We start from the raw sequence: 8493 nt of genomic DNA on the forward strand, positions 1-8493 counted from the left end.
AGTATACTGGGTAAGTTCTATAAGCGATACCTACCACTTATAGATTATTACTATTGCATGAAATGCTATCTACTTTTACCTTTATACTCACCCAAGATTTTGTGGTTTGGTTCTCTTAAGAAAATATTTTTATCAATTTTCATAATTTTGATAAACCAAATGTTAGTTATGGCCTAAGATCCTGGCCCAGTATAAAGAAAATCCTTACATAGTTCTGCTGAATTGTCATTCATTTTATTCTTTTCAATATCTGATGTTAGTCCACAAAGATTATAATCATTTTTATTCTCAGGATTTAATTCACTTAAGATATGTTCTTTCTACTGCCTTTTTTTCCCCTATAGCCTTGGCTTTTTTTTTTTCTTTCAATTAGCCAACATATAGTCCACCATTAGTTTTTGATATAGTGTTCAATGATTCATTAGTTGCATATAACACCCAGTGCTCATCACAACACGTGCCCTCCTTAATACCCATCACCTGGTTACCCCATCCCCATGTCTCCCTCCCTTCTATAACCCTCAGTTCGTTTTCTGGAGTCCAGAGTCTCTCATGGTTTGTCTCCCTCTCTGCTTTCTTCCCATTCAGGTTTCCCTCCCTTCCACTGCGGTTCTCCACACTATTCCTTAAGTTCCACATAGGAGTGAAACTGTATGATAATTGTCTTTCTCAGCTTGACATATTTCACTTAGCATAATCCCTTCCAGTTAAGTCCATCTCAATGCAAATGGTAGGTATTCATCCTTTCTGATGGCTGAGTAATATTCCATTGTATATATGAACCACATCTTCTTTATCCACTCATCCATTAAAGGGCATCTTGTCTCCCTCCCTAGTTTGGCTATTGTGAGCATTGCTGGTATGTCTACGGCCATACCACCCTGAATACGCCCGATCTCGTCTGTGAGCATTGCTGATATGAACACTGGGGTGCTGCATGTGCCCCTACTTTTCACTACATCTGTATCTTTGGGGTAAATACCTAGTAATGCAATTGCTGGCTTGTAGGGTAACTCTATTTTTCATGTCTTGAGGAACTGCCATATTGTTTTCCAGAGTGCTTGTACAAGCTTGTATTCCCACCAGCAGTGTAAGAGGGTTCCCCTTTCTCCTTATCCTCACCAACAATTGTTTCCTGTCTTGTTAATTTTTGCCATTCTAACTGATGTAAATACTGATGATTTGTATTTCCCTGATGGCTAATGATGTTAAACATTTTCTCATGTGTCCATTAGCCATTTGTATGTCTTCTTTGGGGAAGGGTCTTCTCCATTCTACTGTCTTTAATGAAAACAGAAAGTCTGGTAATTAGGATTTATTTTGTGTAAGATGTTTTAAGACACATATTATCCAGATTTCTTTTCTTCTTTCACTTTCCTAACACTTTATTAAATGCTCTCCAAATACATCTCCAAACACTCAGCACATGAACACATACACTGTCTCTCTATCTCTTCTTAAAACCATCTTTCTAGAGACTAGGGAAGAGTCTGACAAGATCGCACTATGGAAAATGCATCAGCATATAACCACATAGTTCTTTGCCTCACGATGTTGACCATTTCACTTGTGGACTATAAAGACTAAACACTACTGAACACCACACTCTTCCTGGAGCTGAGCTCTTCAGTAGGCTAGGCTTCCTGGCTCAGGAATTTTGCTATCCCTATGGAGCTCTGTGATGGGCCAAACAAGTAAGGAGCAGAACCTCGAAACCCCTCCTAGATCATGCGAAATGAGGCTAGCAGAGCAAATGCAACTCTCTGGGATGCAAGGCAGATCCAGAAACCCATGGCTATGGTAAAATCCCTCCTAAATCCAAGCAATTACTAAAACTATGCTCACAGATCTTGAAGGAAAGGAGAAAGAAATCAGACAACATACATATTGTCACATAGATATTTCCTCTTAACAGTCTCATTTGCACACTATTATTTTGTCATTTTATGCTATTCCAAGAGTATTTGCCAGTGTGGCAGTACCTAGGTATCTTTGTTTCACTACTAAAGAGAGAAACTCTCATCTTCCCTTAAAATAGAGCTAAGGCCCAGCTGGGATGCAACAGTTACTTTGAAATTAGACCTATAAAGGATTTTTACAAGTTCTGTGAAGAAACACATTTACCCCTTGTAAATTAATTAGCAAAAATCCACAGCAACATACTGAAGAATTACAGGTAAGAAGAATAAAGGATCTCAGTTCATTCTAGTCCAGAATTTTCTTTAGGGAAAAGTATATAAATTGTTTTAACAGGTCCATACTTCTAAATTATTACAAACTTTATTGTTCTTGGTTACCTGGCCCAAAAGTAATAAAGTTGCTCTTCAGGATAGGGACAGTGTCTGGAGTCTGGCTGCCTGAAGCAGGAAAGCAGGGATGTTACACACATGTTTGCTAAAATTCTCTCAGAGTCATCCCAAAACATGTTCATGCAACATTTTGATTTTTATAACAAATGAGAGAATCTCTTTGTTTTTGGCCCATCGATATTTTCCACTGCCTGCTGAACTGTCTGGTGCATAACAGTTGCTTCATGAATATTTATGAAGTAAATTATTATCTGGTAAGTTGATGAAACAGGATATTAGGATTAATTTATAGTTATTCAATTTCCTAACAAACAGTTTGTGAACAAGTTTAGAACACATCAGCTTTACCCTTTTTATTTTAATTATGGAGAATATGATGTGCGGAGAATTGCAGTGTCAGCTACCTATCCTCAAAGGACCTGGCATCGACATGGTCACGAGGGATTTGGGGATGTTCTTCCAGAAAAACTGACCTATATGCAGAATGGTACAAAGTAAGAGCAAGACAAAACACTGGTGAGGAATTTTACTCCAGCCCACATCATAAGTTTGAGTTGTTAAAATCCAGTTCTCTTGATACTCAGGTCCAGTTATTCTTTTATTGCCAACTGTGGTCCAATTTTGCAAAAAGAAATACCTCATGTAAAAAAACAAAAACAAAAAACACCCAGTATTCCCCCCTTTATCTGTGGGGGACACATTCCAAGACCCCCAGTGAATACCTGAAACAGTAGATAGGACTATACTGTATATCTATGTTCTTTCCTATAAATACGTATCTATGATAACATTTAATTTATAAATTAGGCACAGTCAAAGATCAACAACAATAACCAATAATGAAACAGAGTAATTACACAGTAACTAATAAAAGTTATAAAAATGTGATTTCTCTCTCTTTCTCCCAGAATACCTTATTATACTATATTCACCCTTTTTCTTGAAGTGATGTGTGATGATAAAATGCCTGCATGATGACATGAAACAAGGTGAATGACAGAAGTGTTGTGACATAGCATTAGGCTACTACTGACGTTCTGACAGTAAGTCAGGAGGAGGATGATCTGCTTCTAGACTGTGGCTGACCTTGAGTAACTGAAATCATGGAAAGCAAAATGATGGAAAAGGAGGAGACTATCATATCTCACAATTCTCTCCCGATCTTTGAACTTAGACCACAAATCCAGAACAAATCTGAGGTTTCCTTCTGCTCTAAGCAGCATACTTTCCAATAGTTCCCTGTGTTTCCCCCGTAGCCACCCTCCCCCTGGTCCTTTCCCAGGCCACATTTTCAGTGCCAGTTCTTACTCCAGCTAGCAACTCAGTCAACAAACATTTAATGAGCATCTGGTCACATGTGCACTAATTTGCAGTGCTCACAACCCTTCCTGTTCACACATTTGAGTTTGGGCAAACTGAATGAGGAAGTTTATAAAAGGCCAGGAAACTCTAAGCCATGCTTTCAACTAAAACAAATATGTTGTATTTCTAGGATTAGGTTTTGTTACCTCTTGGAAGAGGAGCAAGAATTTGAGAGTCATTTCTGCCAATCTTAATAGTCAATTTGCCTTATGCTGTAAATCCAGACTTCAAACATCAATACAGTACATTCTTCTACTCAAAAGAAAATAACTTAAATGGTTTTTTTTTAGCTGTATCTAAGATATACCTTTAAATTTAAACAGTTTGGGGAAAAAAGAAGAAAGATGTTTTGCTTATTTACCAACTGTTTTATATCAAATGGAAGTTTGGGAAGTTGGTCTTTCATTTTATATGTGTTACCTGTTATTCTCATGAATGTGGAAAACTGGCCACACCATAACAAAACAAAAGTGTCGGGGCGCCTGGGTGGCTCAGTGGGTTAAGCCGCTGCCTTCAGCTCAGGTCGTGATCTCAGGTCCTGGGATTGAGTCCCGCATCGGGCTCTCTGCTCAGCAGAGAGCCTGCTTCCCTTCCTCTCTCTCTGCCTGCCTCTCCGTCTACTTGTGATTTCTCTCTGTCAAATAAATAAAAATAAAATCTTAAAAAAAAAATACAAAAGTGTCAAATCTGACCTCTTGTTTTTAGCAAATGAATATGTATGAGAATTATCAATCCACAAAAAGAATAATTTTCTAAATATTTCAAACTAGATAAGTAGATTCTAGGAAGAGAAGTTAAAAATAATGTGGAATTGTACCAGTTTGCCAGTTTAATAGCCATAAGATACAACTCACTTACAAAAGCTTGCTATTATTATTCTAACAAAACAAGGAATAAGAAGAAAGGAAAGAGATGGTTTCTACTTGTTTCTGTAGACTCCAGGTAACATGTCTTTGGGAGGAATAAAAATCCTACAGACTGATAAATAGAAAGCTCAGGACTAAAGACCATTGACAGCCAGTCATAACCCCAGAGTGTCTCCAAATAGAACAAGGACTCAAAGGTAGAATCATTCACTTTATGTGAAAAAGATAAAAAGATTTAGCATGTTGGGCGCCTGGGTGGCTCAGTGGTTAAGCCGCTGCCTTCGGCTCAGGTCATGATCTCAGGGTCCTGGGATCGAGTCCCGCATCGGGCTCTCTGCTCAGCAGGGAGCCTGCTTCCTCCTCTCTCTCTCTCTCTGCCTGCCTCTCTGCCTGCTTGTGATTTCTCTCTGTCAAATAAATAAATAAAATCTTTAAAAAAAAAAAAAAAAAAAAAAGATTTAGCATGTGAATCTTCTATAAATATTCCCAAAATAGAGACAAAACTTAAAAAAAGATGTTTTACTCAAAAGATGTTACTGAAACATCTTTGTTTTACTCATGTTATTTAAATATATAATTCTATATTGTGGTTCATCTGGGAATGTAATAAAACTATGAAAGATTTATTAAAGCAAATGGCAGCTAAATGCCTAATTTATTATAAAACAGCAGCCAAGGAATCCTTGACCTTTATCTCTTGTCAACAATTCTCCCTCCAGAGGATATAATCCGATGCCACCTTAAAGGATCATGGAGTAATTTCTGACTTTTCTTCTTTTTTTTTTTTTAAACCTACTCTTGACTCAAGTGTAGGAATTCTGGAATGAAGCATAGACCACTCCAAAACATTACATATTTGGTATCTTTCTGCATGCTTGGTGAGAATACATTGCCACCCAAATAACTGAAAATTAAAATCCTGACCCAGATTCCATGGGGTTTCATTATTTTAAAGTCTTTGGAAAACAGTGATGAAAATCAATAAATAAGCCAAAACATGTGCAAGGAATGTATGCAGATACACAGCTGAAGAAGTTGGTGCTCCTTGAGTGTCTAGGCAAGAGTATAGATCTGAACCATCATAGTACCAGATCTCATTCATGTCATTTCATGTGTTTAATGCAACCTTCCTTTTCCGTATTGGAAAATCACAGGTGATTTCCACATTGGAAAATCAGGAGCGGTCAAGTGTGCGTGTGTGTGTGTGTGTGTGTGTGCGCTGTACACGCGCGTGTGCACGTGTGTGTGTGTGTGTTGTGCACTGTTGATTTCATTTAAAATAATTATGGAAATTTAGAAACATAGAAGGCTAATACTGAGGTCTAACAGGGAGAAGATATCCTTTTTCTATGAAGAATCGTGTGGTAGAATAGTGTGATAGAGCAAATAGTGTTCCTCCAAAGACATCCACACTCTATTTCCTGAAACCTGTGAATAGGTCACTTCCTGTGGCAAAAGGGAACTTTGTGCAGACATAATTGATAAGAATCTCAAGGACAGAAGATTATTCTGGATTATTGGGTGAGCCCAGTTTGATCACAAGTCTTATAAGGAGGATTCAGGAGGGTCAGCATCAAAGGAGATGTGACAATGATAGTAGAGTTAGAAAGATTTGAATATGCTATACTGCTGACTTCAAAGATGAAAGATCTACAAGTCAAGGAATTCAGGTTGCCTCTAGGAGCTGGAAAAGGTAAGAAATAGATTCTTCCCTAGAGCCTCCAGAAGGAGCACAGTCCTTGATTTTAATCCACTTCTGTAATTTTTTTTTAAATTTCTGGACTCCAGAACTGGAAGAGAGCAAAATTGTGTTGTTTTAAGCTATTAGGATTGTAGTTAATTCATTATAGCATCATAGGAAACTATGAGCATTGCATATTGAATAACAGCAGTTTCTGGAGTTATACTGATTTGAACCCACATAACTGTGTGACATTGATTAATTTAATTTTAATTGTTCTGTGTCTCAGTTTTTTTGTCTGTGGAATGGGAATGATAATAGTAACTACTTCATAGTGTTAAGGCAGGGATTAAATGAACTAATATATGTAAAGCACTTAAAATATGAGCCTAGAATGAAAAAATCACTGTAAATGCATATAAACTATTATAAGAATTGGACCAATTGGTGTATCTGGCAGCAAACTGGTACTATGTAGCTGTCACCTGTTCTGTTGGTGAATGAGTTCCAACTTGGTCCATCAGCAAGGTGATTTCCTGTCTATGCTGTATGGAAATGCATTGTCTCCCAGTCTACGATCTTCCTGTTTTGTTGGAATGGCTCATGACCTATTTCCTGCCACAAAACAGTGCAAAGTCTTTCAAATCATCCTGAGGCAAGAGTAGTATATTCAAGATTTGAAAATTAAATCAATAGAGAAAAAGTACAATAAAAGACAAACTGAAATCAAATATAAAGTCGGAGACACAGGAGATGCCAAATTTGAGCAGCACTAAAAATATCAGATTTTCTCATTCAGTTGGGAAAACTAAATGGGAAGAAATCAGAGAGGGAGACAAACCATGAGAGACTCTGGACCCCGGGAACCAAACTGAGGGTTAAAGAAGGGATGGGGAAGGGGAGATGGGATCACTGGGTGATGGTTATTAAGGAGGGCATGTGTGGTGATGAGCACTGGGTGTTACATGCACCTAATGAATCACTGAACACTACACATCAAAAACTAATGATGTACTATATGATGGCTAATTGAACATAATAATAAAGAAAAGAAAAATAGATACTGGATCCAAAAAAAACTTTAAAAAAAAATATAGGAAAATGTTTATATATTTAAAAAAAAAGAAAAGAAAATAGCAGATTTTTGTTGCTTGAACCAAGGTTGAAGAAGAAAAGTGACAGAGAAGTAGGGAAGGCACAGTAAAGACTGCAAATATTGGAAAACCTATACAAATTTATCTAAACCATGTTTTGTGGTTATGGAATTTTCCTAATCTGCTTTTAGTCCAGAAATCTTCCAGAAATCCAAGACTCTCTTTCCAATAGTCAACTGGTCATCTTTACATATCTCCTCCCTTTATTCCTTATCTTGCTTGATTAATTACACTAACATTCCATTCAGAACCTGGGAGATATCATCAACCTCTCCCTCATAACAAATGCCTAACCTGCCAAGTCTCATCAATCCACATGCCAAGTAAATCTCAACTGCCTTCTATTTCCACTCCCATAGTTTAAACTACAGTTTCTCATCAGCTTCCCAACTGGTCTCTCTACCTATATTCTCAACACCTTTCAAAGAATCCCACACACTCTTACCTCAGTTATCTGGATAAAAATCAAATTTGTTCATACCGCCTCTCTGCTTAAAATATTTTAATAGATCTTTACAACTGTAGGACTAAACCAACACTGCTTAGCAAGGACTTTGATATTCCAGCTGTGTCTACTTTTGCATCCTCATGGCTCTCTGTCTAATAATTCCTAGGTGACTTGGTCTTACTCTTGGTCTTACTCAAACATACAATTCTCTCTCATCCTTTCCCAGGATTGTATCTACTCTTCTTTTACCTAAATGCTCCTCATCCATTATATATCTGACACATTCTTTTTTTTTTTTTTAAAGATTTTTATTTATTTATTTGACAGAGAGAGATCACAAGTAGGCAGAGAGGCAGGCAGAGAGGGGGAAGCAGGCTCCTGCTGAGCAGAGAGTCCGATGTGGGGCTCGATCCCAGGACCCTGAGATCATGACCTGAGCCGAAGGCAGCGGCTTAACCCACTGAGCCACCCAGGCGCCCCTATCTGACACATTCTTATTCATCTTTCAAACTTGGCTAAATGTTGCCACCTTTGCAAATAGTATGAAGTCTTCCCTTATTACAAGATGTTTGCTACATGAGTATGTGTGTTAGTAGTTGGTATAAATCTTAGTAAGTATGCAAGAAATCAGTGTGCTAGAAACATATCTTACTTTTTATTAACACAAATTAAT

This window comes from Mustela nivalis (assembly GCF_964662115.1).
Source record: "Mustela nivalis genome assembly, chromosome: 1".
Classification (NCBI taxonomy): domain Eukaryota; kingdom Metazoa; phylum Chordata; class Mammalia; order Carnivora; family Mustelidae; genus Mustela; species Mustela nivalis.